Source organism: Passer domesticus, chromosome 3 (assembly GCF_036417665.1).
Source record: "Passer domesticus isolate bPasDom1 chromosome 3, bPasDom1.hap1, whole genome shotgun sequence".
In the NCBI taxonomy this organism is placed as follows: domain Eukaryota; kingdom Metazoa; phylum Chordata; class Aves; order Passeriformes; family Passeridae; genus Passer; species Passer domesticus.
This window is the reverse complement of record NC_087476.1, coordinates 39,731,335-39,755,121: the sequence shown is the minus strand read 5'-3', so window position 1 is coordinate 39,755,121 and position 23,787 is coordinate 39,731,335. Positions and strand designations below refer to the sequence as shown.

At 37.4% G+C, this 23,787-nt stretch overlaps 1 protein-coding gene across 6 annotated transcripts in view; it reads right to left on the bottom strand.

Annotated features, from left to right (window-relative positions):
• Positions 1-207: 207 nt before the first annotated feature.
• The window catches only part of FUT9 (fucosyltransferase 9), a 149,314-nt gene continuing 125,734 nt past the window's right edge, over positions 208-23,787 (bottom strand). Inside the window, exons 2-7 of one of the 6 annotated variants that reach the window (XR_010358481.1) lie at positions 20,038-20,107; positions 9,115-9,225; positions 8,077-8,250; positions 5,483-5,526; positions 1,555-1,623; positions 208-672 (exon numbers count right to left, since the gene is read on the bottom strand). The gene's annotated coding sequence lies outside the window, so the exon portion shown is untranslated. The other 5 variants (XR_010358479.1, XR_010358480.1, XR_010358477.1 and 2 more) reach the window with 5 other exon arrangements.

The following is a 23,787-nucleotide window of genomic DNA, read 5'->3' as shown; positions in this document are numbered from 1 at the left end:
TGTTTTGTTTGTTTCATTTTGTTTTGGTTTTTTTTTTTTTTTTTACACACCAGAAGTCTAAGATGTAGCTTAAAAGTTCACAGGAATCCAAGCTTTCTTAGTGCCAGAGGCTAAATTTCATTTTGTTGGAAGTGTTGAAGGCTGATAACTTGTTCCCATGGAATCTCATCAAAGATGAGATTGTTACCAAAAATCATTAAAAATAAAACTCCTTAACACCAATGTAACATTAAGAAGCAATAGGCATTCTTTATTTATCTGGATGCAGGAGGGGATATGTTCTCCAAAATATCATGCTTACTGAGTACAGAAAAAAGCTTTTGTTTTTATACTATATTTTGCACACATATTCATTGATTTTCCTGGAATAAACATATATTTGATGATAATTTCCCCAAAATTTTCAACATTTATTCCCTTCCCTTTCTGCATACATTCTTCTGTCCTGGGGTCTCTTTCATGGTCCCTGGTGGTCAGTGGCACCAAAGTCATATTTGGCTGCTTGGTGAACAGGTGAAAATTTGGCATAACTGAGCTGGTTATTTTCCATTCTTCTTTTTGGTTAATTTTTAACATGATTCAACAGAATAAGCATTGTGTGGTTCCATAGGCCAGTGGTTTTTGGAGAATAAGCATTGTGTTAACCCAGCAGGTGTGCAGACAGCTCTTCATCTGGCAACAAGAACACAGAAGAAAATGTTACTAAGAAAACATAGAAAATTGTTGGGCTGAAACATTATTTCTCTTGAAGCTATTAAATGCTCACTTGAAGAAAGTGAGGGAAGATGAATGCACTTATACCCCTCTGTTGATATAATTACAAATGTAAGACTTTTTTCCAATTTGAATAACTCAATTTTTCTGTTCTGAGACATCTTTAGTAATTATCATTATTCAGAAACACATATACAGCCTGAAAGAGTCATCTGCATTCTGAGCAGGGCCTGCATCCATCCTCAGCTGAAGTAGTTAACTCAGTGGGAATCCTAAGCCCTGTTCACAGCTTCTGTGGCCACAGAAGAATCCCTCTTTCTGCACTTCTTATATTGTGCTTCATACATATTTTAGTGTAATGTATCCTGCCTGAATGGACTCAGTTTGCTGAGCAGTTTACCAACCATGATGGTGTTTCATCACCATTATTTAGCCTTCCACTCATCTTTGCATCAGTTGATACAATTTTATCAGCAGTAGGTTTATGTTATTTCCATATCACTGAAGAAGATACTGATTAGTGTCAGCTGTACTGTCATGCCCTAACAAATTTCCATAGAAGACAGTCATGGGCCAGTATTTTTAAAGATCTTTCTCACTGGATTATACCAATATGTTGGAATTAAAAGTCCTTTAATATATAAGTGCTGATTTTGTTAAGTATTAGAGAGGTTTCACAGATTCAGGAATATGTAACGAAAATTGAAGAATTGCATTCCAGAGTATTGATAAATCCACCTCTTAGGAATTGGGAGCATCTAAGTGCAGATCATTCTCTTTTATTCAGGTTAAAATTGGATTTCAACCCAAATTACCCATATCTCAAATGCAGTCTCTTACCTTACTGCAGTCATTCTCAAAATGGTCTCAATATCTGTTTCTTGTTTTATGTATAGATTTAAATATTCTCTGAGGGAGAAAGACAATATGCTCTGAGATGTTTTAATTTTGTAACATTTTTTACCACAAAATGTTAATGCTTTTTGCACTTTATTGTGTTTACCATGGACAGGAAACCATTTCCTAGTCTGTTTTAGAAGAAGTGCTAAGCAATGTTCTCCACTGACTTTTGAAGGTTTATTGGTTGGATGATTAATTCATTGCTCATAAATACAGCTAATTTTTAAATTGGTATGTCAGATTGTCAATGCTTAGCTATTCAATTATATTTGTGCAGTTATCTTCATCAATCAAACCTGTAATTTCAACAAAAATGAAATCTTATTTGTTTGACAAGGCTTATTCTCATTCTAGCCACACCAAGGGACATTAAGTATACTCTTATCATTTAATTCTCTCTCACCTGCATCTCGTTCCAACCTTTTCATAACAGCAAAGGCAAGAGGGATGATTAAGAAATGATGAGCTACTTCATTAGATCAAATAGGAAACGTGATGCAGTAAAGGGTGAAATTGCTTAGAACAGACTGCTGCGTAAGGAAAGAGACATGATTCTTTCATGTTCTCATCCACATTTTCAAAAACAACAGGGAGAAAAACCTAAACAAAAAAAACCCTACAACAAGCAGGAAAAGGATCCTGTAAAGTATATTCATTTTTGGGAAAGAAATCTGGTGTTTAAAAAACAACTGCATAGGAAAAGTATCAAAGAGCATAAAAAGACCTCTCATCTTGACTTTCATATTGGACTTTGATTAGAAGATTATCTTTCTTTGCCTTTGTTGTTAAGTGGTGATAAAGCATAAAGCAACACTTTAGTGACCCTTGGTTCTCAACATGCCCTCAATTTTATTATGCTTTGATATGTAATAGTTCTTTGCTGATGTGATTGTGTGTAGCTCACATAATTGGGTTGCTCATATGAATTAGCTGCTTTCAATCAATTTGTAATCTAGCCTGAAATAGATGACTCCTGTTACAGAGTTATCAAACATCAGAATACTTCAGGGACATTGCCTGACATCCTGCCATCTGACTTTTTAAAATAGTCCAGCTATTAATGCCTGTCCTGCCTTTCTGAGGCAGTGCCTTGTCTAAAGTCTCTACACAAAGAATCAAATGGAAAATGTTCTGTCATTCTTTAGAACTATCTCACATTCTCCTGCGCTAGTCTAACATCACAAACTTGCATCATACCAGGAGGTGGACAAGAAAATTTTGGTTTATTTCTTTCAGCTAGAGGAGGCCATCTTCTACACAACATACATTTTCTATAAAACCATGTTTTTATGTAGATGATTTAAAAAATCCATTAGGAATGCCTAATCACTTCTTTTTGTCAAATTTGGAATAGTAGCTTCAGTTCAGAATTAACCTGGGTGTCCTCCTATCAGTGAAATTTCATAACATATGTCCATTAGGTGGTTAGAGTCCTGCCTCCTGGCATTCCGTAAATCTATGTTGCCCAGATGGATTTTAACTCCCATGGTGCCTTATAGTAACCTTTGATTGAAGCACATGAAGAATCACGGGTGTCAGAGTGCTGTGAAAGATGAAATCCTGACACTGAGCACTGCTTATGAAGTAGATTATGAGCTGGAGATGGTACAGCTCCTGTGAGACCATGTGGGATGACAGATAATCCAATTTAATGTCAAACTGACTCATAACACAATATTTAGGCTATTTGTGAATCAGGGATTTCATGAACTTTTTGATGAGAAAAATCCTCAGTATTTTGACATTAATTTGGAAGAAGAAATTGCTTTGCTAAAGGATTAGAAATTCAAACTTTTGCTTATATTATTTTTGCATTATAAGGTGATGCTTCACAGGCTACAAAACCCTACTGAAAAGGCAACCTGAGTCACAGACTACCTTAGATCATCTTATTTCTGCCTTCTCCATCATCCCGCTAACTGTTTTTTTAACATTGTCTCCCTCCTACTACTTAAGGGATGAATTTTGCAGACATTAGGAGTCATGCCTTCCTTCCTTTCCTTCTTACTTTTGCAAAAAAAAGTCTTTGGTCAGTGAAACACACTGACCAAACCATACTTGAAACATTGTTAAGGGCAATACCAGTCTAGGTGGATAATATAGTTTTTTACCCGATTTCAAAAATAAGATAGTCCAAATTTCATCCAAAACTGCTACATCTCTCTTACTTCCTAACCAATAACTCAATAGGAAACTAGGCTTCTGTGGGAAGTCCCAATTCAAATGATAAATGAGCTACTGTTTACATTAAAAAAAAATTAATACAACATAATCACAGAGAAAGGGTCTAAAAAATACAAAGAGCTTTGCTGCAAGATAATGACTGTCAAATAGTGATAACTCATGCTATCAACAAATAACATTAACAGCTCCTGTTTAATGAATAGTGACTTGAGCTGGAGTGTGACATTCTAGAGATTAAAAAGCTTAACATTTGCACGGTCTACAGTTCTGCTTTTGTAAGTGGACTGCAATTTGCAGTTTTGACTTCTGGGTCAGTACTTAAGCTAAAAGGACAAAGGTTTTTAACAATGGTAGCTTTCCATGGTTTGGCATAAGAAAGGAAAAAACCCCTTCCTTTAAAATGAACCTGCCATTGAGGTTTCACTCAAAAGTTTCAAATATTAAATAAAAGAAGTTGTTTTTTCATGGGAAATTGGAGCATCTGGATTTTCTTCTAATTTTATTGTAAAAAAGTAGAAATTAGATAATTCCATCATCTAGCATATGTAAAGTTTCATGGTTCCTGAGAGTATTATATATTTTTAGATATTTCTATCCTGATTCCACACAGAAAATGCTTAGTTGTCAGCTGCTCTTGGCTGCCCCCGCAAAAAAACACATAATCTCTGTGGCCAATTTTAACTAAATTTGACAGACAGATAAAGATGTGAAACATATACCCTATAGTTGTTGTGAAATAGAAAGATATGAAGAAAGTGAACAGAGTAGTTCTCCAGTAAAGGAAAGGGAAAAGCCATAGATGAATTTTATTAAAGACACCAAAGGATCTACATGGGGCATATATGTAGGACTGAACTGCAGGAAAATCCTTTATCAGAATTCATGTTTTCAGAACTTGTTGGGTCATCCAAGGACAGCCATAGACTCATGGGAAACCACCAGGCTCATACCTCCCCTTTCTGGCTGCAGGTTTGTCTTGACATGGAAAGACCTGGAAATGTTTTATTCAGGCTCCTGGGACAATACTTAGGAATTTTCTGTATGGTTTTTGCAACTCTCCAAGGCCAAGGAGTGAGGCAGGAAGAGCTGTTTGTCCTGGTCAGTGACTGGGTATTACTGGGGGAAGAAACAAGGGAAGGAGCTGGGGGTCTGCATGGCAAAAGCATCACTCTGCAAGAGTGGTTACAAACAAATTTTCCATGTCTACAGTTTTAAAAGGCTGATTGAACATGAAACTTTTCACACCAAGTGCCTGAGAGGATGACACTTTCTCAGCAGCTGCTGTCTCAACTGAGAGTTGATCTTCCAAGGCTCATTGTAAAAGCATCAAGGTATTTTATACCATCTAAATTGTCCTATCTATTATCTTTTCACACTGCTCATTTCCATGGCTGTGAGTATATCTCTCCTGAATGAAGAACCACAGATGGAAACAGAGTTGAAATTAAAGCTCCCCTGAAAATAAAAAAGCAGTAGGAAACCATATTCTTATTTTGAAAAAAACCCAAACCAACAAACCAACCACCACATGAATGCCTATGTATCATATTCTGTCAGTCTCCTGTCTGTGTCTTCCCACATGGAAAGCAAGTTGAGTTAGGCTTCTCTCTGTGGTATTTTATGTAAAGCATTTGGGACTCTATCTAATAAAAAGCTCGTTTTAGTGGGGGCTGAGAGCACTTACCATCTTAGTGAATCAGATCTCTGCTTCTGCTAACACCTTTTACTCTGGGAAAATGCAAAAGTAAAATTGTTTAATAATCTGTTATTTTAGGCCTGTAAAATTGGAAGTCTTGAAAATTGAAAAATAATCTATTTTTTTAAATTAAATTTGCATCCATTCTCACATTTTAACCTGAGTAACTAAACTGGGATTTTTGTCACACAGTACCACTTTTTTTTTTTTTTCACTTTGAGTTTACATTAAGAAAACAATAGAACTCATACTGGACAGGCAATATTTGAGCTATTTCTTCTGATTTCTGAGTTTTCGGTAAGAGGTGAGAAAAAGTCCTAACATAAGAGACATATTTATTTAACAGTGTGAAAATTACCCACATGTTGTCAGACAGCATCTGCCCTCTCAAGTGCATAATATTCTGAGGTACATAAAGCAGCCTTATAAATGATTCTGTGCACTAAATTCTTTTACATTCTAATCCTTTCATGAGATATGTAAGGTCCTGCACCTGGGGAGGAATAGCTCCATGCCCCAGTGTATGCTGGCAGCTGACCAGATGGAGATCAGCTCTTCATGGATGGGATAAGGATCCTGGATAACAGCTGGAACATGAGGCAGGAATGTGTTCTTGTACCCAAGAGGGCCAACAGCCTCCACACTGCCAGCAGGAGAAGGGAGGCAATCCTTCCCCTCTACCTACCTGTGGAGTGCTGTGTCCAGGTGTGCCTCCACAGTGCAATAGACAGGCAGGAGAGAGTCCAGAAAGAGGCAACAAAGATGATTGAGATTGCCAGATCTTTCCAATGGGGGCCGGTCAGCCGGGGGATGGGATGTATCCAGGCAATGTGTGTAAACACCTGACAGGACAGTGTTAGAAGGCAAAGCCGGGCTCTACTCTGTGGTGCTCAGAGGCACTGGGGCACAAACTGAAACAGATGGTTCTATGTAAATTGAGGAAAACATCTTTTACATCATGTCTGGGTGAGGCTGGCAATCAAAGCATACAACTCCTTCATCCAGACCTTGTGACTACCAAGAGAGAGCACAAAGGAGCAATTATTGCAGGGGCTTCTTAAAGAAAGGTCTTGGTTGTACAGGAAAAGAATGAGACACCCCTGAAAAAAATCTGTGATAGAAAGCAATTATTCTATGACCATAATCAGTGGACACGAATACTGTTTAGCATAATTGGGTACCTAATATTGACCTCACATGCTGGGCATCCTTCTCTTCTGTTGCATTTAGCTGTATTTGAACATGCTCATGGGAAGTGTCTCCACCAGACTGGCCATAGTAGGGATGCCAGGATCCCATCTTCTGACTACAGTCATGCAGTTCCCATGTTTGCCTCTGGTGCTACTGGAGCTTGGGAAGTCGTAAGGGTTAGGGAGACAACAGGTTGGGGAATCAGGGGTGCTGCAATTTCCTGATTTAAATCAGCTAGAACTGCACTTGAATGCAATGCCCTAACCCTTTAAAGTCGTGTTCAGCTGTATGTCAATCTGAACAATAAAATTTGACAGCAATAAAGATTGAGCAGGCAGAAAAGCTGACACATGATGTAAAGCCAGTCACAGTCCTTCTTATAAACTGTCATTGCATGTGGGTATGAAGAATGAACCAAGTCTTATTTTCCTTCAGCTCCCTCTGACCTCTTGCTGCCTTTCTGTTGAGGCTTTTCCCATCCCTAGATCTCTCACGGCACCTGTATACTTCATAGCTAAGCCATGCTTGTTTATATATAAAAATAAACTGTAAAGCAATGCAATATACAATTTTATTTCTAATCTCTAAGATAAATTACTCACAAATATTGAGGGGTTTTTTTGCACTGTTTGATTAGTACAAAGAGGAAATGTTAACTCTTAAAAGAAGTAAGCAGTGAACTCACATGTATATCTTCCAGTCACTTTTTTATATTTGAATTTCTGTATCTTCATAAAATAAAATCTCACTTTCTCTAGAGCAGGATGAGCTTGAATTTTACTGTAGGGACCTTGGTTTTTGTAGAATTCATGTGCTGAGCTTCTCAGGCAGAGAGAAGGCCAAGAACAACAAAGGTTTTATTACCATGAAAAGAAAGGTTATAATCTCTTGCCTCTCTTCTTATGCACTCAGAACTAAATTGTCACAATCCCTTCTTCACGTTAAGGGAAATTAGTTATATTTTGCTGTTGACAGAAGTTTCCCTCATAAGGATAGAGTCCCAGTTTCCTATGGATTTTCTTCTTTGTTTTGACATCTAATACAGGATGAGTTGCATTGCAGTGGAAATGGGAAATGTCTCCTCTTCTTACCTTGTCCTCATCCCAACCCTCAAGCGTATCAGAAGTGAATATCTTTGAACTTTTGCCTCTTTGTTAAATTCGGTAGAAACTGGCCTCTGAGTTGAGATTTTTTCAAGGGTAGGTACACAGATGAACACAAAGAGACAAGATCACAGAAGCTTCTCCCTCTGAAAATGAAGCTGAGAAGCTCTGAAACAATGCAAAGGAAAAGCCCACTCTTAGATACCGATTATTAAGAGTGGAATAATGCTAATGGAAATGTGATAATTATCATGAGAGCTTTGAGAGGAAGGAATTCATAGTACCTACCTAAAGAGGAGAACTCTGAGGATGGGCTACTCCCAGTTGCAAAGCATTCTGTGAGTAAAGGTCAAATGAGAAAGTGGCTGAAATTATTTCCTTCATTCTTTGATAGAATTTCACAGGAAGACAAAATGTAGTGATAGAGACTTATGAGGCTGGATCTCTCCCACTCTTTGTTTCCTGTGAAGGAAAATGACACTTTATTTACAGTCTTGTCAAATCACTTCAGATTACCTATATATCTGAGTGTCTATGGCTTTTGGTGTAAAAGATTCTTTCCCACTCATGCCAATATATGCACATGCACAGTCAGTCTTACATATAAGTGTGTGGTAGGTGTTTGTATGCCAGATACTGTCAGTGACAGATTGCCATTAAAGACTGACAAAGCAAAATGATGATGAAGAGCAACAAAGAATATGTTGGCTCATTCTCTTTTAAGCTAAAGTGTTTGATGTTTTATGAATTTTCAGTTTGTCTTTTTATTGAATTTTTCATTAGTAATAGCACTAAATACAATACACTTTTCAGGTATCTATTTAATGAGATATCCTAGTGATATTCTCACTACAGTGTCAGGCATGGTATGGAACGGCAGATCCTTATTTCTTATGATATGCCCAACCATGTGAAATTAGCATTGAAAAACCAAATTTGATTTGTCATTCATGATCATAGAAAACTGAATCCTTATCCATAAGATATTCACCTCAAGTTGCCTTCATCTAGATTCTCTTAAGTTTTCCTAAAAACAGGTCTCCAGATACTTAAACAGATTGATTAGTATCGGTAACTCCAGGGTGATAAAAGTCAAATTTTAAAGCTTCATAATGTAATAGTTTAATATAAACTAGACAGATATACTTAACGTTTTAAATACAAGGTTAATAGACATTATTCTTCATATGGAATCAGTAACACTTCTGAGACACTGTATCGTGTCTTCTCTGAAGTTGCAATGAAACTATGGGATAGATCTCATCAGCTACTCTTGACAGATAGCCATCACTGGAAATTTGGCAGAGTTTTTTACAGCTTACTTACCTGATGGACTTCAGCTTTCGATTTCCTTCAGTTTGGAGCACAATTCCTCTGAAATAATGGACTAATCGAAGCTGAGGATCTATTTCTGCTTCCAGCAATTTTTGAAATGTTCTTTCCCATGAAGAGAAAAAAAGAATAATTTAAAATATATCTAAATACTTTTGTGTACGTGTGTGCTTTTGTGGTCTGTTAAGTGTATTGAGCCCTCAGACTGAAGTCAGTCGGTGCCTTTAAATTTAGAAGTCCCTGTTTTGGACACATAGTGAAACAAATCCTGTTCCTGTGTTTTGAGTCTGCTTTGCATTGTGAACCAAAGTATGGTAAATGGCTGCAATCTGGTGATTTGTTTAAAAGAATGTATTCCTGATTTAAACAAAAATGCTAAAGTAGACCTGAAGGAGAAAGGATAAGGTTTTGAGAAGATTCTCTAGTTTCTTTCATCTCCAGATTACCTCTCTTCTTCAAGCTTCAGAAATGCCGTTGAAATGCACCTAGAAAACTGATGCTTGAGTAACGATAACGCAATCTCTGAGATCTCTTGTGCTGCTCAGACAATGCTAGGCTGAAAAGCAGTTCCTTTTGTTGTAAATATCTCCAACAGACAAACCAATTAGAAACACAGAGGGAAGCAGAAATGCTTAACAATGATGCAATCAGGAAAAGTCAGGGAGAGACAAGTGGTGTCAATTCCTTGCTAAGGTCAGAAATGCTGACACCTTTGAACCTTTTAGCTCATGCTTCACACTTAAAAAGAGAAGAGTTGTCCACAAAGGCCCTCAGAGGGTTTTAAATGCTCTGAGTCTCCTGAAGCTCTTGTTGAACTCCAGAGGCAGAGGAAGTTAAGGTGTCATCCTGCTTGCTTGGCATGGCCAGACCTGCAATCCAACAGGAATCCATCTGGGCGGGTTGTTTTGCAGATTGTGACTAACTTATTTTTTCCATACTATGCAATATCTCTGAGTCAGAATGAACTTTAATAGTTTGGCCATGAAACAAAACAAAGATTTGGGCCAGCTGCTTCCACTGGGGGGTGGCTCACCTTTACTCATCGGCAACCTATGAGTTTATTAATGGATCCAAATATAACCAGTGAACCTCTGTGACAGATGGTGAACCATGTCTTACTTCCAGTGCACAAATTAACATTTTAAAAGACTTTTCAAAACACTGTTGACTTTAGAAAGTGAAACATAATAACAAGGATTTTCTGAGGTCTGATGCTGTGAGTTTGGATACATTGAAAATTCATTATCTGAGTAAAAATCTAGAATTATTGTGCCATTAAAAAAGACATTGCAAGCTGCCATTTGCTTTAGAATTATGAACAGTTTATGACGTTGAAACTGCTACCACAGAGAAGTCACAATGATTTGCCTTGAAGATGATTTATGAATCATGACTCTAGAAAAAACAATTTCTCTCACATAGCTTGTTGAAAGTCAGTTCTCCTGGCATTGGGTTTCATAATGTAGGGTATCTCCTAGTCCTCAAAATTTTAATCTGGGGCCTCCTAACCACTACCCCTTTGATTTAATAATAGATTAAATATTCCCATTGTTAGTTATGCTGTCTTTCAGCCCATTTTTTTCCATATGACGTTTAAGCAACATTACTAAAACGTGGTAACGCACAATGCCCTAGATAAGATGTCAGTCACTGAGGGGAGTTTAAATTACATATCTAAGCATGAGTGTGAATTAGGGGATGCAGTAAATAAATGTAAATGCAAATGTAAATGCAAGTGCCTTGCAGCATTTTCTCACCCCCTGACAAACAGTTGCATTTGCACAATAAGAACAATACACACAGACTGAGCCTATAGCAGATATTCAAACCACAAGGCACAAGTTATATAGAGCTACTATAGTTTTATTATGTCTTTTCTCCATTCATATCACATGTGGGATAATGCTCATCATTGTAATCTCTCATACTGCAACAGCAGCCTGCTAAATTTGAATGCCAGTGAGAACAGAGAACAACTGCACATTCTTGCCCTTCCCTGGCTTCTTTTCCAGCTGCAGGTGGGAGGATCTTTCTCTTGAACATTGAGAAGTTGCTTGATGAGATTTAGAGTATTTTTCTTCAACTGAACTACTTCTTTGTCTGAGACTCTGAGATACGTTAATGAACTGGTGATATGTGAAGTTTGGAAGAAGCACAGAAAACGTTAAGTATTGTTGTATTTAAATAAAGCAACTCAGGAAAAAAATGTAGTTGAATGGATGCAAAGCTATTCAGCCCCTCTCTTCGTCCTACGTCCAAAATACAAAAATTCAAATTCTAGCAATGATCTTGGAAATTTCATTATATTGCAGAGCGAGAAATCCTAGCAGAACCAGAAGCACACTGCACACTGTATGTAAGACGTGAAGCACCCATGAAATCCTCCTGAATTTCTGCATTCCTTTTCCTCTGTAGAACTACACCTATGCCAAGGTGTCAGGAAACTGAGGAAGGGATGAGATCTGACCTAAGGCAGTTGTGTGCTGCTATTAGTAAACAAGAAGTAATGACAGAATATGTACAGACTTTCATGGATTACAGTGTAATTACACTAAGCAGATATAAAAGTAATTAACTGGTAAACTGCTGTGCTGTTTGGAAGACTGAAAAGCCATATATTTATCTCATAATCACACAGATACCACATGAAAATTAATTGCCATGTAATTATATGATCAGCATTTGCCATGTTCAAACAGTATTTGTGCCCCTTTAATTTGAAGTGCCACTTCATTTTAAAATATTAAATTACTAAACCTCCTGTGACTGTGATCTAAATCTAGAGAAGTAATCGCTGTGTGTGGTAAAGCATGTAAGAAAAAAAGTTGCTGAATGCTGAATGACCCAGTTCACTTTCTACATGCAGCAAGAAAAAAATTAATTCTGGCTGATGGAATTTCACAGTGTCCCTCTTTTGGATTATTTTTTCATGTGCTCTTTAAAATATTTCTGTTTTGACAGACCTAGAGGTTTAATCTAGCCTAGCTCAAGACAGCAATTAAGTGTATGCTCAAACCCAGCTAATCTGCTTGAAGACAGGGGGTTTAGAACATACTTTAAGGTCAGGGCAGGATTCAGTGCTGTGTTGCACAGAAGTAAGTCATGCCTCTGAGCTTATGCTTTTTTAGAGGTAGTGCAATGATTTTCAGCATTATTGGCAAAATTTAATATGCTGCTCTAAAAAGACAATTCAGGTTTTGACTGACTCTGGGTTACTCCTGCCAGAGCAGCATGAGAAACAGAAGAAAAAGGACAGAGGTGGATGAGGAGTCAAGGAAAAAATCCTGGGGAAACCATCTTGCTGTTTCAATTGAGACAAGAGGCAATGGCAGAGCACAGGGTTTGAAGATTTTATGGAGGCTGGAGCACCATAAGCAGTGGCCTTCACCTCTCAGCCTCTCCTGGATGGCAGCAGCAAAGAAAGCTGATTTTTTTTCAGGGCTCTGCAATAGCTATGGTGAGCAGTGAGCAATATCCAGCTCACTCTCAGCTCTGTGCTGCCTGGGGCATCTGCCTTCCTGGGGTCTTGGGTCTGCTCTGTTTGCATAAAGTGAGAGATATTTTTGCTTCACATTGGAACAGTACAGTTGCTTTTTATGTGAGGTCCTGGGCAGTGGCCTCTTACCCTGCCCTAGCACTGGAAAGCAGAGGTTGCTTTTGGGATTGAGAGGAAAACAAAGCTCTGTGGTTTTCTGGTGTCACTGTAATCTAGCTGCTGTGGGAATGTGTTTATTATAAGAATATCTGCCTTATCATTATTTGTCAGACCATCAGCTATCATTCATATTTTCAAGTTGATAATAAATAATCTTTTATCTATACTTCAGGTGATAAGACAGAAAGACTTTACCTGCCCTCAAAAAAAAACCTTGGAAGTTAGTACAGTTGCAGCATAGAGCAAATAATTGACTTGGATGGAATGAAAACTGATGAATTAAAGTGGAAAAGTCTGCAACAATATTATCTTTGAAACTTTATAAGGCTTCCTCCCACTCAGTGTTTTCATACCTACTTCAAGTAACAGGTTCCATCAGTGCTTGTCACTTATGAACATTTGTACATTGCTCTGTACAGGTGAAATTTTGATGACTTCACACAATGCAAGGCAGCAGAGAATGAGGAGGGTGCCTTTCCACAGTCACAAAGCAAAAATGCAAAGATTCATCTCTGATTGATTATTCCTTCAAGGCAAAGTTGTTGCTGACCTCTCTTCAAAATGTACATCCACAGCTATTGGAGGGCAAGTATAAGATGTACAGAAAATCCACACCAGGATCCGTTTGATGTGGTTGATATAGACCAATCTCTATTGATCTTTGGGAGTTGAAATTCCAGGTCTTGATCTGAAATCTTCTACTTTCAGAAACTTCAAAATCAAAGGCTAGAGTGGACTGTCTTTCCAGAGCCAGATAGAAGTAGAATTATCTCTGAAGCTCCATCAGGATATAATTCAATTAACATTTTGCTTTTTTAACTTATATTTTTCTTTATTGCCTCTTTTGCTTGAACATATTTTTTGACCATTTTTTTCTAGTTTGGTTGTAGATTATAGAAATGTGAATGGTATTATTCATCACTCTTTAAGGAGCTCATGAAGACATCTATTCAAACACATGGATGGGTCATAATTTTTGTGCTGACAGCATGAAAGGAGGTACAGTGCTGGGCAAGAAAGCTAAACTTTGTATAGATATTCATAGTTTCATATTTTTAAAAAAAGAAAGAATGAAAGATCCCACATACCACCAAGGAATTCTGAGTATATAAATACAGCGTCTTTTACCCCCTACTTTTTAAACTCAGAGTCTTGCAATCTCTGAATTCAATGCTGTCCTGTCAAATGAGATTAATTTTTCATGCTGGCAACTAACAAGCATGGAAGATCAAATCCTTAAATAAAATCAATAACTTTACTCGAGTTAGACCAAAATTAATTGATTTTGCTTACTACTTGTGGTCCCAAACTCTCCTAGCTCTCAGTGGGGGATTTGTCTAAATAAGGCTTATTGTATGTCCTCCTTTGCCTTTTCACCATGTAAATTATTCTCTGCTCTAAAATTCTAAATTAAGAAGCCACTAATTTCTTCTGCCTTTCTACATTGGACAAAAGAATACTGTGTTTAAAAACCAAAATGCTTATCATTAATCATCAATAGACTCAGAAAACTGCTTCCAATTAGCTCTAACCATGAGCAATGAGTGGGATAGAAAGAATTCTTTAGAATGACATTGTGGCTTTTAAATATAAACACTTGTTTACTCAAAAAGTATTGTGAGATTTATCAGAATGACAGTTTCTTTAGGTGTTCTAACAGCTGGGAAATTATTTGTTTGCTTTGTTCTATTTCTCACAAGCTGATAAAGGGGGAGAAACTGTCCACAGGTTTGGGTTTTTTTTGAGTGAAGTTTTAGAGGACCATATAAAATATTCAGTTAGGGTGGCCATATTCGTCCTCTAGTTGTACTGATAGAAATCCAAAGAGATTGCTAATGAGGAGTTATGGTAGATTTACATCAGTACAAGGATCAGAACTGAGTGTATAATGATGCATCTGTATTTGTATGTCTAGGGAAATACATTTATTAAAGAGTGTACAGTATGAACCAGAATATTCACTGATAATGAACTAAAAGATGTACTTTCAAGTCTTTTTGCTTTTTATCACAGCTAAGCTCAGTTGTGCATCTTTGAATAAATAAAAAATGAAGAATTTTGAATCACCTAACCCATTTTCAAAATACCAGTTCAGAATGTATCATGGTTTAATGCAGCCAACAACCAAGCCCCACACAGCTGCTCTCTCACTTCTCTGCCAGTGGGATGGGGGCAAAGTCAGAAGAATAAAAGCAAGAGAACTTGGGGGATGAGATAAAAACAGCTTAACAGCTAAAGCAAAAGCTGCACATTCAAGTGAATCAAAGCAGGGAATTCATTCATCACTTTGCATGGACAGGCAGCTGTTCAACCATCCCAGGAAAGCAAGACTCCATCACTTATAACAGTCACTTGGGAAGACAAATGCCATCACTCTGGAGGTCAAACTCTTCTTCCTTTTTCCTTTTTCAGCTTTATATTCTGAGCATGACACCCTATGGTACCCTCTGCTACCTGCTATGAAGGAAATTGATTCCACTCCAGGCAAAATGAGCACAAATTGAAATTTGATTCAGCATGTAGATTGAGATAAGACAAAAATGAAGAGAGGTATATATTTTGGTATTCTTGATTGATCAAATCCATACTTGTGAAGGAGAAACAATCTGATATGACCTGTTATTTATATGTCAAAATGACCATACTATATGGAATTGATGTGGGATACTGAAAACCCTTGCTGGAACTCATCCTTATAAAAAGTGAACAGCTGGAAGTGGTATGTTTTTCCAGGATCTTAGAGACTCTCTTTGCAAACAACACTTGTTTCCTTGAAGTTCTTCTTCCCGAGTCATTAATACTTGGTACAGCACCTACATAAATTGACAGGATTTCCTCATGAAGTTGTATTTAACACATTACTATGTATCTCTGAAATCAGAACATTTAGTCCCATAATTCTTAGTGTTAAGGCTATTATTAAGATTGAAAAACTTTGGTTACTGTCTCTTGAAATGCAAAATGAGAATTATGTTCCCAGTTTTGCTTGGTTTCTATTTTCTCCTCTAGACTTTCTGAACACAGGATAGGAACTGTGGGTCATAAAAATACCATCTGCTGAGACAAAGACACAGACTACATAATTTCTGAGAAGGTGGTACAGCTGCCAGAACTTCCACTGTGTAATGTGTTGCAATTAAGGATATGTGGTTGAAAATGCTATATAGCCTTCTGGCGTTTTTTCCACAGAAAGGAAAAGAGACAACTTTCACTTACAATTACAGGAAGTTTTTCACTTAAAATTGTTTTGAAGACTTCTGTTTCTGGAGATGAAAGACATCAGAATTCATATACATTCATGATATGTTCCTGACACTGATTTTATGAAACCCTGTTCTGATGCTTAAAACTTTAAACAAAAACACAGCAACAAAATTACATCAGACAGGAAGGTAATATTAATACTGGGGAAATATGCATATATACAGTGACACTCAGGATAATGTTACTGAAGATGGTGCTCTAATTTGTCACAGCAGCTTCAGATAGTTATTAACCTAATAATCATGTTAAGGACTGTATCTGCAGAGCACTTTGACACTCAAATCTTTGTCCTTGTGGGACATATGGCTCCACAGAACGGAAATGCAAGACATTTTTTTGGCACAACGGAAGGAGTCAGTGTGAAACTGAACCTTTCATCTCCAAATCACTTCATAAACAAAACCAGACACTGTAAATATCACTACCCCCATTTCAATAGATGAGGAGAATATAATTTACTTTCACACTGTCATGAGTCATTCCGAGCAATTTCAGGACTGCTCAGTTTCAATTTCTTTGCTCTTGACAAAAATAACACAGTGATGAACAGACTGCTATTACAGCCTCTTGTCCATAATTATTTCAAGCTACAGTCTATTTACGTTGGACAATGTGTGTGGGTATAGAAAGAAGCTGTGAAGGTAGGACAGCACATGTCCTATGTAGCATTCATGCATGTGTAAAGCTGAGGGAGAATTAATTAGATATATAAATTATTTGTCCTTTGTTGGAAACTTAAATTTTCATGCTCACAAAGTTATTTAATCTGGATGGTTAGTGCTGCGATTGTACAAACTGGTAATTTTAACTTCATGTATATTTATGTAATTGTTATTAAAAATAATTAATGATAGGAGGCATATAGGATTTTAAATCCAGTGGCAATAGCATAACTGCCATAATAAAAATGCACAGATGATATCACTGCAGAAAAAAATGACCCATACAAAAGAGGTTAATAGTTTTCTTTATTATTTATTGACACACGTATCCAGGTTCTTTAACCTCACTGTCGTTCTAGAACATAGTCAATGTATCTTGCACATCAATAGAGTTCTTATATTATAAATTTGGAAAACAAAACCAAGGAATATATTTTTGCAATTGTTCCATATTGTAATTATTTCAGGTTTTCTGATCATGATTTGTGCTCGCACAATTTGTTGAATAGTAATTACTAAATCTAATACTAGATGAACTCATCGAGCTTGCCAGACATGTAAGAGCTAAATTAAAAAGTTTACATCTATTACTGTTATGTTTTTGGTTTGGGGTTGTTTGTTTGTGGGTGTTTTTACTTGTTGTTGTTTTGTTTAGTTTTTTTTTTCATATAAATAAAAAATTATAGTAACACAAAGTTGCTCTTGAAAAGTCTGTGACTTTAATTGCTTTATTCCAGGCCACTTCTATGGCATTATTCATTGGGTAATTTCCAAAAGTTGAATTTGGGTTATTCCCCTTTATTGGGATTTGTTAAGATCAAACTCCTTTTTTTTTTAAGAATTTGGGTCTATTTGAGAAGAATGTTTACTGCAATAACAAGATGACTTGTGCATTTTGAGTGGAAAGACAAATGGATGAAAAAGCCTGGCATAGCTGTTGAACACAGTTAAGTATTTTTCTGGGTATGTGGAGTGTTTCATAAGGGAGAGAGGCTGAGGGCGATTTCATTCAGCATAGTTAGAATTCATGACAGGTTCCCTTTAAAACACCAGGTCTCCATTGGCAGTTCTGGCTTCATTCTGGGTCTCAATTTCCTTTTTACAAAGGCACAGTTCCTGTCATGGTTCAATAAGGAAAGTTTTAACAACATGACTGCTTGACATGGCAACAAATGATGGGATTTTTATTCTTTGAAAGGGTTTTTCTTACATCTAGATCAGAAAAAAAGTGTGTAAGGAGACTGCATGGTAGCATGATGAGGTCTAGAGGTTTTAGCAACATTAGTATTTGAATCCCACATAAGTAATCAGACTAAAAGTCAATCACTCAGGTCACACTGAGTTAAAATACACCAGGCAGAGGAAAAAAAAGCTTCAAAGATTTTTAGGAGTTCTAAGAAGACTTGTGGTTGTTACTTGTACAGCTATCTTCACATTCAAGCTGTGCAAACTAATAATTCAAAAAGAAAATACAAAAAGACAGAATTTTTTTAAAAATGTCCAAAAGTAGCAGTTATACTCTCAGACATGTAATAATCTTGGATGTTTTACAAGGAAGTTTTAACCAGAGTAACCTTGCATGTGTATGTTAGAGAGACAGGAAATGTGATTCACTGTAACCAATGAAGAATTCACTGAATATTTAGATTTAAACATTATGGTAATATTTTTTTCCTTCTAGTACAATACTGTTGCTTTCGAGTAGAAGGCTTTGAAGATAAAGTTATATGATAAAATTCCACTAAAATCTTGAACCATATCAGAGGTATATACTATATATATGATGCATATTAAATAGTCCATTAGTAATATATATATAATTAATATTCTATATGAAATATTCCATTAATACTGCGGCAGAAGTCTTGCAAGACAGGTTTCATCTCTATAGAGATTTCACTAGAACTATAACTTATGTATAGCCACATGTAAGAGAGTCTGCAGTAGCCCTTTACTCTCAGTCTGGAGATATCATAGCAATATAAGAATACCAATAAGAATATAAGGTTTAGATGTTAACCTACAGTAGAACACAAAAGCTGACATAGCTGGCAAGATCATGTGGCAATCTCTCTACCCAATCCACAGGCTTAAGTCAATGGGGTCCAGAGCCTCCAAGTCCACACAGACACTAAATAAATCTGTGCCCTTTTTCAAAAATCATTCTGCTCTTGAGATACCTCCTGCAAAAGCATTGCAAGAATATTCCCCTAGGTAAGCAATATGAATAAATGCAGATGTGTATGGTGGGTGCCCCATGTGAGGAGACGCAAATCTTGAATCAGTGTTTCAGAAGGCTGATTTATTATATTATGATATATATTATATTAAAATCATATACTAAAACTATACTAAAATAATAGAGAGAAAAGAATCCATCAGAAGGCTAGAAAGGACAGGAATGGAATGATAACAAAAGCTCATGACTCTCAGAGTCCGAGCCAGCTGACTGTGATTGGCCATTAATTAAAAACAACCAACATGCACCATCACAGATGCACCTGTTGGTAAACAATGTCCAGACCACATTACACAACCATCATATAGTTAATTGTTTACATTTCTTTTCTGAGGCTTCTCAGCTAGAATAGGAGAAAAATCCTAACAAAGGATTTTTCATAAAATATCATAGCTACAGATGTGGACATCAGCCTGGTAATGTAGAGACAGCCATTGTACTCAGATAGAATAAATACAAAGTAGACAGTGATTTTGATTTTGTTTTTGTGGAAAAACTTGTCTGCAGTGCAAGTTCTGCATTTGCATGTGTGAGATTCTGTATGACAGCTATAGCTCCAAGCTTGAGCTCCAAGTAGGATTTTAAAATATCAATAAGAGCCTGCAGCCTGACATCCTGGCTAATAGTGTCAGACCATAAATATTTATGAGCATATACTTTTGCAGAGATGTTTTTGTACTTTTACAGAAGCTTGTTTCACCTGTACTGTAAGTCAACAACATACTCACCAGCTTTAAACTGAAAGCACCATGCCTGGAGTAATACAGTAAGCCTTGCTCAGAGCAAAGTGCTGCCTAAGGAAGCTATGGGAATTCTGGATGAGACCTTGCTTGCATTCTGCCAGCTCCAAGTACAAGCAGAACTAGCTCAGGGCTGTCTGCAAAAGATTTCATAGATCCTGAAAATAAGCAGATTACAAGCTCTTCACTGAAAACTTAAATAATGGCTAACTTCCCAGTTTTGAGAGCAAGGGTGAGACCAAACTGTGTTTGAACAACAGTAGCCTTATTTTATAGCTAGTATTTTCACTTAGTTGTGGAGTGATGGTATGTAGGCCCAGTGCTGCATCCTAAAGGGTGAAGACAGCATAGGTGCACCTGAGGGTGCTGTTCATGGTTTGGTCTCAGATGCCAACTCAGCCCCGTGTAGCTGCTCCCTCACTCCGCCCTGGTGAAATGGGGGACAGAATTGGAAGGGTGAAAGTGAGAAAACTCATTAACTGAGATAAAAACAGTTTAACAGTTTATGCACAAATCAAAGCAAAACAAGGAATTAAATCAACGTTTTCCATTGACAGGCAGGTGTTCAGCCATCCCCAGGGAAGCAGGGCTCCATCAAGCATAACAGTGACAAACACCATCATTCCAAATGTCCCCTACCCCTTCCTTTCCCCCCCAGATTAATAAGCTGAGCATGCCACCCTATGGTAATGGATATGCCTGTGGTCAGTTGGGGTCAGCTGTCTCAGCTGATTCCATTCCCAACTTCTTGTGTACCCCCAGCCTCCTCACTGGTGGGGTGTGGTGAAAAATGCAGAAAATGCCTTGACTCTGTGCAAGCACTGCTCAGCAATAATGAAAGCATTCCTGTCTTATCAACACTGTTTCCAACACAAATTCAAAATATAGGCCCATACTAGCTGCTATGAGGAAAATGAACTCCATTCCAGTCAAAACCAGCTCACCACAGTGGTGAAGAGTCTTTGGTTTAACAAGCATAATTTTTCAAATATTTTTATGATTTTATATATTCCAATTTCATTTTAGTGTGGAAGGTCTTTTGGGGCAGTATCTGTCTGTGTGTGCATATTCGAGGTATGTGTTTATTATTCTTAGATCATCCAGGAGCAAAATAGTGAATGCCTTAGAATAACAGAGGGGAAGTCAAACACTGGAGGCAGAAGGCATAATATTTTTAAGAGTGTAAGGTGAAGGTAAAACTAACTTCCTGATCTAAATTCCGAGAGTCCATTGTTTGTTTTTCAGTGTTCATACTTGCATCATTCATCAAATATTCTCTTTCTGCAGGCAGAAATCATGTGGGAAGAAATCCTGAAATCCTTATTTTTTAGCTAAGAAAACTGTGAGAAAAATCAGTTATTCCTGAGTGGATTCAGACCAGCAAACCATGCTTGTTATCTGTTGTTTTCCCCAAATTCTACAGGATATTAGCCTGCTGAATGCAGATTGCAGGCATGACTAGGTCCTGCTGTGCAGAGAAGTGCAGCAGGGGGGGTTTGACCCTTCTCTCCTTCACTCCTCCCTCCACCCTGCATTAGTGCAGGGCAGTGCAGGCAGGGCAAGGCAGAGGCTGTGGTGCAGATTTTGCATCTCCCAAGGATTGAATTCTCATTCCCTGAGCCTGAAGATTCAGACTGCTGTGCTCCTGGGGCAGTACAACTACACACTATTTTGCTGCTTAGCAGGTTCTCCTCATTTTCCTTCTCCCGACTGTTTAGTCTTGAAATTCTCCTTCTGAGAAGGAAAATCTTCTGTCACAGAGTAAAGTGCATGAAATTCAGGGCTCACCCTCAAAAATGCTGTATTTTCTCAAAGTGCGAAAAGTACCACTGCAGAAAAGAGGGACGCATTTCAAAGTCCTGTAAATATCTTAGCTCTGTTAAACTTGGTGGAACTTGACTGCTAGCATCAATTCAGGATTTTTGATATTTTGGCAGAAATGAACCTTGAGGTTTCAGCCACAGTGAGTTCATTGTTACTGTTATTTTCTCTCCAGGTTTCACAGCAGGGAAAAAAGAAAGGGCTGTGAAATCTTGTTAGCTCTCTGAAAACCATCTGTATTTTCTTAATGAGTGCTGCACTCCTCTTGGAACCATGAAATATGCAATATTGTATGTTGACTCTAAACCAAATTGTGCGGAATTGAAACTTTGCATATACACTGAACTTTCCTTTATTTAACAGATTCTCCTGTGAAATCTACCAACGTGATATTAATCATTTAGCAGCTGCAACAAGAAGGAGCTCTCAGAAGCTTTGACTTAATGTCTTGCACTGGAGTAATTACTAGGCTACAGGCGCTTGATTCTATGTAGGGAGGAATTCTGAATTTTGGCTCATTACTTTTTATGATGACTATGTCCTTTAGTGTAAACTTGTAAGCAGCCTGTCTATACTACAGCTATAAAACACAAGGATGGGGGAGGAAGTATTATTATATGTGCAGCCTACCAGAAATCCTTTGAAATCCTTTGAGGAAACCTTTAAATAGTACCAAATGTTAATACAGAATAGCAGTAAAATATTCAGCTGAGTTTCACAAAAGAAGATGGATATTTCATAAGTGTCCCAGAAGACCTATGAAATGTCAAAGCTTAGAAGCCATTAAGTATTAGGCTGCTTTGATTCTGAATTCAGAATTGGTGTGCTTTAATTTTTGCATTATCATTAACACAATTATGCAATACATTGAGGTTTCACAGAACCTTTTAAAAACCAAATAGCATGAAATGTGGTTGGGGGATAAGAGACAGGCTGTGCCAGAGAATCTCCTCTCACCAAAATAGTTCACACTTCATTATATGAATATTGTGGGATCTGGGACAGGTTCACAGCTCCTCAGGGCTGTGCCCATCCAAGCCACAACCTCCCTGCTGGCAAAGGAGACAGCCATGAATCATATTTATGCCTCTGCCTGACCCAGGTTTCCATTAAAAGAAGGTTTGTACTACTGAGGTGAAGACCCATGGTGCATTTTCTCACATTCTCCAGTTTGGACAATGAGGGATAAGGGCTGAGAAAGGTGCCAAAAACATACCTGAGCTGTGAGCTAGATGGCCAGGGAAACAAAGAACTTATTTAAATAGCATTAAATAACATAAACAACATTTAAATAAAATGTAACACCACAATAAGACGAATTCAATTCTTTGCTGTATGTACCTCACACTTGCTTGACCTCGTCCACTCATTTCTTGAAGAAATGGGATAGAATAATTTGACTTTATAATCAATAAATTACTGAGTTTATAAGAAACCACAAGCTATAAATCATGTATGGGAAAGAAAAACTTATCTAAAATAAGTATTGTAATAAAAACTGTCAGGGACCATTAACTTCAGGCATTGTTACTGCTCTGTGAACGTTGCAATTAGGCATCTGCTTAACTTTGAAGCATTAAATAGTCCCAGATTAAATGAACTGTTTGCATATTCAACACTGATTGTAACTGTTTGCAAAACCACCACCACAGTGGAGACAGCTGCTTTTGACTATTGCTTTTTCTTATGTAATTAAATGCAACTTTTCCTACTCATTTGTATTCCTGCACATGGGACTCTATCTTGGAGGAAATGCCACATTTGCATCTACATAAGTGGAAGGTATGGAGATTAGGGCATCCTACAATGCCTCTGTGCAACAGGACATTTAATTCTTGAAGAGACCTTTGAACTTGGAGAAGCTGAGGTCCAGCTGAGGAAGCTCCACAGGGATGTTCCTGTATTAAAGCATCACAAAGAATGAAAAAGAAAATGAGCCCCAGGTTCCCTTAACTATTTGACACTGATGGTCAATAAAGCAGTAAAAAAACAGTGTCAAGAACTCTTTTGCTGTCTATCAGGTCCTCCTCATTTTCCTTCTCCTGACTGTTTAGTCTTGAAATTCTCCTTCTGAGAAGGAGAATCTTCTCTCACAGAATAAAGTGCATGAAATTCAGACAGAAATCCCTGCCACATAGGACAAAGCCCATAGCATTTCAGAAAAGAACACAATGGCATTTTTGAGGATAAAGGAGTGAGCTTTTGGCCAGGGAATGAAAACATTACTTGATGGGAGGAGTGGGCAAGAGGAATCTGCAAATGTTTTTTGGCTACCAGAAAGGTTAT